We start from the raw sequence: 9,598 nt of genomic DNA on the forward strand, positions 1-9,598 counted from the left end.
AACCCAGCATGGTAAGAGGAGCACTCCTTGGATTGTAGCATCCAAAAGCGCTGCAGGAGACCAAGCTGTTGAAAGTCACATGACTTTGATCCAGCCTAACATCCACATGGCAAGAGTGTTTATTGTGAGACCAAGAGTGGGACAGAAACGGCATAACAGCAGCCTATATGGTCCATCAGCTAAGGACCACGTGATGTGATGGGTGCCTCTGTGGATGCCCAGGTGGACAGCTGAGGACTGAGAACCCGAATACCTACTCTGGCATTCCAACCTCAGCTTCGTGTAAGTACTCAGAAACTTAGACACAAACCCAGAAGAGTTGAGGAGACCCTGATTTCATTGAGATTAAATTTCTCAGAAGGCAGGCTGTATCAGTCAGTATCAGGAACAAATCATAGAAAACTCAACTCAAATTGGTTTAAACATGATGGAGACTTGCTGGTTCACTTAACAGAGTGTCCGGGGGCAATCTGGGCTTCCAGTGATCTTGATCCAGTGGCTTGGATATACTTCCCCCTTGATTGTCTTAGTCATGATTTCCTCTGGTGTCAGCTTCAACTACTGAGGTGGCAGCAGCAGTTTTGAACTCCTTATCAAAGCCCAACCACATCCAGAAGAAAAGAGACCATCTTTTCCTGTACTTTCTTTTAAGAGAAGGAAATACCTTCCAAAAAACCTTTGCAAACTTCTGTTTGTATCCTACTGGCCCAAACTGAGCCATGTACTTATTCTAGAACCAATCCCTATCACCAGAAGAACACAATTGACATAAGACTCAGTTCAGTTCAGTCGCTCAGTCGTGTCCAACTCTTTGTGACCCCATGGACTGCAGCATGCCAGGCCTCCCTGTCCATCATGAACTCCCAGAGCTTGTTCAAACTCATGTCCTTCAAGTCAGTGATGCCATCCAACCATCTCATCCTCTGTTGTCCCCTTCTCCTCCTGCCTTCAATCTTTCCCAGCATCAAGGTCTTTTCCAGTGAGTCAGTTCTTTGCATCAGGTGGCCAAAGTATTAGAGCTTCAGCTTCAGCTTCAGTCCTTCCAATGAATATTCAGGATTGATTTCCTTTAGGATAGACTAGTTGGATCTCCTTGCAGTCCAAGGGACTTGCAAGAGTCTTCTCCAACACCATAGTTCAAAAGCATCAATTCTTTGGCACTCAGCTTTCTTTATAGTCCAACTCTCATATCCATACATGTGAAGTCGCTCAGTCATGTCCGACTCTTTGCAACCCCATGGACTGTAGCCTACCAGGCTCCTCCCTCCATGGGATTCTCCAGGCAAGAGTACTGGAGTGGGTTGTCATTTCCTTCTCCAGGGGATCTTCCCAACCCAGGGATCGAACCTTGGTCTTCTGCATTCCAGGCAGACACTTTAACCTCTGAGCCACCAGGGAAGTCCTAGCCCGCTACATGACTACTGGAAAAAACATACCTTTGACTAGACGGACCTTTGTCAGCAAAGGAATGTAAGACTAGCCAAGGCTCATCCTTGACTGAGGTCAATCCTCCTAGTGGTATGGCTGCTACAAAATAAGGAGGAACGGAATGGATTCACAGGAAGACCATAACTACGGTCCTCCCCTTTAGTTGCCCAATATTCACATTCACCTTCCATGCTTCATTACACACACTTCAGAAATGCCCATACCAAATGAAATGTGCTCCCACACTACTGAAAAAAGCACCATCCAAACTTCATCTCATTATGTATCCAGGTGCAAACCCAGCATTTCTGGGAGATGTACACGTCTCTCCATCGAGTCAGCTACATGCACCTGATTTAAGAGAAACTGGGTGGGGGAATGAAGTGATTGTGTCTTGTTACATGCGTTTAGAAAACTCTGAGCTTAAGCCTCCTCAGCTATTAAATGAGATTAAAAATGTCTGCTATGGAGGCTGTGAAACTGATTTAAACTTAAAAACGACAAAAAGAAACCAATATGAGTTGTGTGTACTCATTTCTCACCTGCTGATTATAACAGTGCTGCTTTTGATTCTGATATGCCAAAATCCCAGAGCTCAAAGTGATGCCCTTTGATTAGCAAAAGACCTATTATTTTGCTCTGGGATTAGCCCTTCCCCTCACTCCTTCTCTGAGCTCGAGTCTGTTCTACACACAGTCAGTTCTTTTGTGTTGGGCTGGTGTCCCGTGGCCCTGCTGCCCCTTGCATTAGCCACCGTCTCTCCACTGGCTGAGGCTGCCCCACTGCCCACACCACTCCCTATGCCATTTCCTTACTCCTCTGACCACAGACCTCTGGGGCTTCTGTCTCTCTCTTTGGCCAACAGAAACTTTCCACCTACTTCAGATCAGCTATTTCAAAATGGGTTCTCATAGTCAAACTTCTGACCCCTAGAAATATCCTTCATTCCCTTGTACCAGAGCCTTCTTCCCAGAGTCTCAGGGTGTGGAGTGCAGACTGGATTATGGTTAAGTACAGTCTCACTTCCTGGGCTTCCCAGGTGGCGTTAGTGGTATAGAACCTGCCTGCCAACACAGGCAGACGTAAGAGACTCACTGGGTCAGGAAGATCCCCTGGAGGAGGGCATGGCAACCCACTCCAGTATTTTTGCCTGGAGAATCCCATGGAGAGAGGAGCCTGGAGGGCTACAGTCCATGGCGTCACAAAGAGTCAGACACGACTGAAGTGACTTAGTATACATGCCCACACACAGCCTCACTTCCCACCTGGCTTCGCAGCATCCCTCAGCATCCCAGCCCTGCTGCTCAGTACAGATTTCTTTCACAGGCTGTGATTTTGCCTCTGGGCTTGTTAGCTGGCTCGCTTTCCCCTGGGTGCCCTTCCCAGTCTACCTTCTTCAGGAAAGCCCAGCCCACCAGCTGCACATGTTTAAAGGCCAATGACAGGCCAAATTTTCTCCTGCAGAGCCCCTTGGAGGCATGCAAACTCAAGGGATTTCTGTCCTGAGAAGTCCGATTAGTCTACCTAGAAGCACAGAGAGAGGTTTTTTTGAGAAGTCTGGGCCTCAGCAGAGCTTCTGCTCTGCCCAGCCAACAGTATCCCCCTGCGTGTGTAATTTTCAGCAAACCACTTATGTTCTTTGAATCTTGATTTCTACATCCCTAAAATAGAGTTGGTGATGGACAGGGAGGCCTGGCGTGCTGCGATTCATGGGGTCGCAAAGAGTCGGACACGACTGAGCGACTGAACTGAACTGAAAATGGCTAAAGCAGTGCTAAGAGAGAAATTTATAGCATTAAACACATACATTAGAAAAGGGGGAACGAAGAAGATGGGAAAGATATTTTTAGTAATACAGAAAAGTATTCAGGACACACTGTTAAATGGAAAAAGTTTAGTTGGTAAGTCGCGTCCAATTCTTTGTGACCCCACGGACTGTAGCCCACCAGGCTCCTCTGTCTATGGGATTCTCCAGGCAAGAATACTGGATTGGGTTGCCATTTCCTTCTCCAGGGGATCTTCCTGACCCAGGGATGGAACCCCAGTCTCCTGCATTGGCAGGTGGATTCTTTAGCACTGAGCCACCGGGAGAGCCCATATTTTATGGTAGTATATGCTATAATATCGGAGAAGGCGATGGCATCCCACTCCAGTACTCTTGCCTGGAAAATCCCATGGATGGAAAATCCTGGTAGGCTACAGTCCATGAGGTCGCAGAGAGTCCGACACGACTGAGCGACCTCACTTTCACTTTTCATTTTCATGCATTGGAGAAGGAAATGGCAACCCACTCCAGTCTTCTTGCCTAGAGAATCCCAGGGACGGCAGAGCCTGGTGGGCTGTCGTCTATGGGGTCGCGCAGAGTCGGACACGACTGAGGCGACTTAGCAGCAGCAGCAGCAGCATGCTATAATCTAGATAATTATTTCCCATTGAAATTTGTTTATAGCTTTAAAACGAAACCATTACTGGTAATATACTAATGAGCTGTCTTACTTAAACAGCTTAAAATGTTAATTGTTATAATGTGAACTTAGATGAGTCTTATGGGGAATACAATAGTTTCCTCTGTTGCTACATTTCTTTTCCTCACGTATTTAAAACTATTTTTGTGAGGGCAGGAGACAGAGAGAGGAAGAGAGACAGAAACAGGGAGAGAGAGACTAATTTTCAACACCCACTCAATTAATGGAGGCTCCTGAAAGAATGCATGGCAGGAATGGGAAAGATGCTCTTGGATACTGTCGGTTTGGTCTCTCATTGCAATTAGCCCAGAGAGATAAATGTCCTGCCCAGAGCCAGGCTAGGACACTGCTCGCCCTGCGTCCACACGGAGCTGTTTCTTCTTAGCAGTCCTGCCCCTCTAGTCAGTCCCTTGGTTACCCCATCTTTGCTGGCAGCTGTCACTCTTCCTGTCCCGCTGTGGCTATCTCCTCCCTTTACTGGGTCTGAGGGGTGCCTCGAATCTGCTCCTTAGGGTCTGGCGCCCTCTGCTGGCTTTGAGGATTCGCCACAATCGGTAAAGGACCACCCGACCTGCACTGAACTTAGCTCTTTCATTCCCCAAAGTCATTGGGGAAACTGAGGCAGCATGTGGGGGGAGTGATTGGATCCAGAACACAAAGCAAAGAAACTTCTTGGGCTAAGACTTGAGCCTTCTGACCCTTCTTTCTGCACTCTTTCTGGCACACCGTCGTTGGAAGAAATGCAGAAAACATAGGAGATGGCAGACTTGACTCCAAGGCTGGGGAAAAGGCCACCTTCCACATGGATCCTCAGGAGCCCTCCTGCCATGTTGGGGAGGGACTGGATGTTGAGCTGGACCTTTCCATTGCTGTATTCTAGGGCAGTGGCCCTACTGCCCTCTCTCAGTTTCGTCAGTTCAGTTGCTCAGTAGTGTCCAACCCCATGAACTGTCCATCACCAACTCCCAGAGTTCACTCAGACTCATCTCCATTGAGTTGGTGATGCCATCCAGCCACCTCATCCTCTGTCATCCCCTTCTCTTCCTGCCCTCAATCTTTCCCAGCATCAGGGCTTTTTCCAATGAGTCAACTCTTTCCGTGAGGTGGCCAAAGTATTGGAGTTTCAGCTTCAGCATCATTCCTTCCAAAGAAATCCCAGGACTGATCTCCTTTAGAATGGACTGGTTGGATCTCCTTGCAGTCCAGGGGACTCTCAAGAGTCTTCTCCAACACCACAGTTCAAAAGCATCAGTTCTTCGGCTCTCAACTTTCTTTATCGTCCAACTCTCACATCCATCCATGACTCCTGGAAAAACCATAGCCCTGACTAGATGGACCTTTGTTGGCAAAGTAATGTCTCTGCTTTTTAATACACCTCAATACTCCCATCAGAGTGTGGATGGACTTAATGATGCCCTAGGCATAGCCTGTGCTTCCCCAAACTTCATCATTCACAGCTTCCTTCATGGATTTTGCATGTCCACGAGTCACTCAGATTATAATTTACTTAATATGTTTCTTTAAAATGTCTCGTTTTAAACTTCAAAGTCTGAGGGAATGAATCGCTTTTCCCTGGGTGATGACTCATAGATGGATCTGGTTCCCTCGGAATTGTCTTTGAGCCCTTGCTGTCTGCATTTAGTGCAAGAAGACTTGACCCCACCCAGAATTCCTCCCTTTAAAAACAAAATAAAAACCATTACTTGCTGGAAAGGGTGTGCAGAGAAGGGAACCTTCCTACACCGTTGGTGGGAATGTAAATTGGTATAGCCACTATGAAGAACAATATGGAGGTTCCTTAAAAAATTAAAAATAGAGCTACCATATGAGCCTGCAATCCCACTCCTGGGCATTTATCTGGAGAAAAACATGATCTGAAGGATACGTGCACCCCAACATTCATTGTGGGACTGTTTACAATAGCCAAGACATAGAAGCAACCGAATGAAGCAACTTAGCAGCAGCAGCAGACATCTATTGACAGAGGAATGGATAAAGAAGATGAGGTACATATCTATTAATACAGGTATTTACCTGGTGGTCCAGTGGCTAAGACTCTAAGCTCCCAATGCAGGGGGCCCAGGTTTGATCCCTGGTAAGGGAACTAGATCCCACATGCTGCAACACAACAACAAAAAAGATTCTGCATGCCTCACCTGAGACCTGGCATAGCCAAATAAATAAGGAAATAAATAAATATATTAATACAATGGAATGTTACTCAGCCATTTAAAATAATGAAATAATACCATTTGCAGCAACATTGATGGACCTAGAGAGTGTCACACTAAGTCAGATGGAAAGGGAGAAATATCGAATGACATCACTTATATGCGGAATCTAAAAAGAAATGATACAAATGAACTTACAAAATAGGAAAAGACTCACAGACTTAGAAAATGAACTTATGGTTGCCGGGGGAAAGGGATAGTTAGGGACTTTGGGAAGGTCATAGACACATTGCTATATCTAAAATGAATAACTAACAAGGACCTACTACATAGCACATGGAACTCTGCTCAGTGTAATGTGCCAGCCTGGACAGGAGAGAGGTTGCAGGGGAGAATGCTGCTGCTGCTGCTACTAAGTCGCGTCAGTCGTGTCCGACTCTGTGCAACCCCATGGACTGTAGCCTACCAGGCTCCTCTGTCCCTGGGATTCCGACCCCAGGCAAGAGTATTGGAGTGGGTTGCCATTGCCTTCTCCAGGGGGGAGAATGGATACATGTATATGTATAGCTGAGTCCCTTCGCTGTTCACCTGAAACTACCACAACACTGTTAATTGACTATCAGTTCAGTTCAGTTGCTCAGTTTTCTCCAACTCTTTGTGATCTATGGACTGCAGCATGACAGGCTTCCCTGTCCTTCACCATCTTCTGGAGTTTGCTCAAACTCATGCCCATCAAGTTGGTGATGCCATCCAACCATCTCATCCTCTGTTGCCCCCTTCTCCTCCTGCATTCGATCTTTCCCAGTAGCAGGGTCTTTTCCAATGAGTTGGCTCTTCACATCAGGTGGTCAAAGTATTGGAGCTTCAGCGTCAGCATCAGTCCTTCCAATGAATATTCAAAGTTTATTCCCTTTAGGATTGACTGACTTGATCTCCTTGCAATCCAAGGGACTCTCAGGAGTTTTTTCCAACACTACAGTTCGGAAGCATTAAGTCTTCGGTGCTCAGCCTTCTTTATGGTCCAACTACTTGTAAGATTTAAAAATCCTCCCTTGATCCTTATTGCTGCTCTCGCTGTTTCCACTGCATAGTCTTTTAAAAAACTTATTTATTTGTTTTCGGCCACGTTGGATCTTCATTGCTACTGGGGCTTTCTCTAGTTGCAGCAAACAGGGGCTGCTCTTCTCTGCCATGCATGGTCGTCTCATTTCTTGGCTTCTCTTGTTGCGGAGCGTGGGCTCTGGGCATATGGGCCCAGTCGCTGGGCTTGTGGGCTCTAAAGCAGGGGCTCAGTAGTTGTGGAACATGGGCTTAGTTGTTCCATCGCATTAGGTATCTTCCCAAACCAGGGATAGAATTTGTATCCCTTGCATTGCAAGATGGACTCTTAACCACTGGACCACCAGGGAAGTCCTGCATAGTCTTTATTGTAAAAATCACAATTTGGGTGCTCTTTTGGTCACTTGGCATTATTTTATAGGAACTGTTTCAATACAGTGAATGTATTTGTCATTGTAATGCCTGCACAATATTCTACTGAATGATCAGATCATACTTGGTTTAACTAAATCCTATTACTGGCTAAGTACTGCATAAACTTCTAGATCTTCACCAACATAGAAAAACATATTTATAATTACATTTGTATGCATAGAGTAAGTTCTTTTTTTTCCCTCTTACGTAGCTTACACTGGGTATCACCTCAGAGGTAAAATCATGCAAAGCATATGATTGATCAGTTTTGTCAGCATGCCCTCTGGAAAGCATGGTCAAATTCATAGTGCCACAAGCAATATGCAAGGGTTTTATCGGTCAGTTTTGAATTTAGAAATACCTTCTAAAATTTTGTTACTGACTTAACAAATTGATGTTCTTGGTTCTAATATTTTTTAAATTTGCAGTTCTGTTATGGTGACCTTGCAGAAAGTATTCTCTTAAGGCCTAGGGACCAGTGTCCCATCTTGCCAAGAGATGGCGCTGTGACTCTGTGCTTAGGCTTCCTGAGACAGCCTAAGCAGCCTGTTAGCGGTGGGGTGTGTGTGTATGTGTGTGTACCAGGGGAGGGGATATTAAGAAATCCTCTGGTTTTCCCCACTGGAACCCCAGTTTCACACCTGAGGTCCGAAAGACCTGGTTTGGGTGAGGAGGTGACACCCGCCCCCTGCTGAATCTGCTTTGCCCCCACTAGTAGTGTATCTACCACCCTCGTTCCACTGCAGGCCAGACATAGACCTGTTGAGGCACTAGGTCCTGTCTGACTCTTTGCCACCCCATGGCCTTCAGCATGCCAGGCTTCCCTGTCCTACACCATCTCCCAGAGTTAGCTCAGACTCCTGTCCATTGAGTCGGTGATGCCATCCAACCATCTCATCCTCTGTGGCCTCCTTCTTCTGCTTTCAATCTTTCCCAGCATAAGAATCTTTCCCAGTGAGTCAGCTCTTCGCAACAGGTGGCCAAAGTATTGGAGCTTCAGCATCAGCATCAGTCCTTCCAATGAATATTCAGGGTTAATTTCCTTTAGGACTGACTGGTGTGACCTTGCAATCCAAGGGACTCTCAAGAGTCTTCTCCAGCACCACACCTTGAAAGCATCAATTCTTTGGTGTTCAGCCTTCTTTATTGTCCAGCTCTCACATCTATACTGGAAAAACCATAACTTTGACTACATGGACCTTTTGTAGGCAAAGTGATGTCTCTGCTTTTTAATATGCTGTTTCGGAGCAAGCATCTTCTTTTTTTAGTGTCTTCTAATTTCATGGCTGAAGTCACCATCCACAGTGATTTTGGAGCCCAAGAAATAAAGTCTGTCACTGTTTCCATTTTTTCCCCATCTACATGCCATGAAATGATGGGACTGGAGACATAGATCACACCTTCTCAAAAACTCACAAGCAAGTGGAGGACAAAATCAACTTGAAATGCTGTACTTCCTATAAAACAGCTTCCAAGGGCGCTGAGGGATTGGGAATTGGAAAGATTGTCTCCAACTACAGGGTGGGATCTTGGCGGACATGGGGGCTGAGCTGGGTCAGCTGGGACAAGAGGCAGGTGAGCAGAGCATGGAGGGGAGGAGGTAGGGGCCAGGGGTGGGGGCCTGACCAAGAACAACTGTGAGTCTGGAGCTCTGGTGGAGACTAACAGGCAGATGAGGTTGGTGAGACCCCAAGAGAGCCCAATTGTAGTGTGGCCTGAATGCCACGCCAAGAAGCATGGACTTGGTTTTGTAAGAGGTATGCTCATGAAAGTGTCACAGCAATAAAATGGTCGGGTTTATCCTTGTGCTCTGGCAAAATAGCCTGAGATTTAACTGATTCAGTGGTTTTCCTAAGCGTGTTCTGTGGATACATCAAGGGCCACAGCCCTCCAGGCTCCTCTGTCCCTGGGATTTCCCAAGCAAGAATACTGGAGTGGGTTGCCATTTCCTTCTTCACAGGATCTTCCTGACCCAAGGATCCAACCAGTGTCTCCTGAACTGGCAGGCAGACTCTTTACCACTGAGCCACCTCAGCTTCTGGGAAAGGGTGATGCTTTTGC

General features: G+C 46.4%; 1 non-coding gene across 1 annotated transcript; it reads right to left on the reverse strand.

Moving 5' to 3' along the window:
* Nucleotides 1–1,326: 1,326 nt before the first annotated feature.
* TRNAS-GGA (transfer RNA serine (anticodon GGA)) lies at nt 1,327–1,398 on the reverse strand. Its single transcript has one exon. It is a non-coding gene; the product is annotated as a tRNA-Ser (tRNA).
* Between the last annotated feature and the right edge of the window lie 8,200 nt (nt 1,399–9,598).

Source organism: Budorcas taxicolor, chromosome 2 (assembly GCF_023091745.1).
Source record: "Budorcas taxicolor isolate Tak-1 chromosome 2, Takin1.1, whole genome shotgun sequence".
In the NCBI taxonomy this organism is placed as follows: domain Eukaryota; kingdom Metazoa; phylum Chordata; class Mammalia; order Artiodactyla; family Bovidae; genus Budorcas; species Budorcas taxicolor.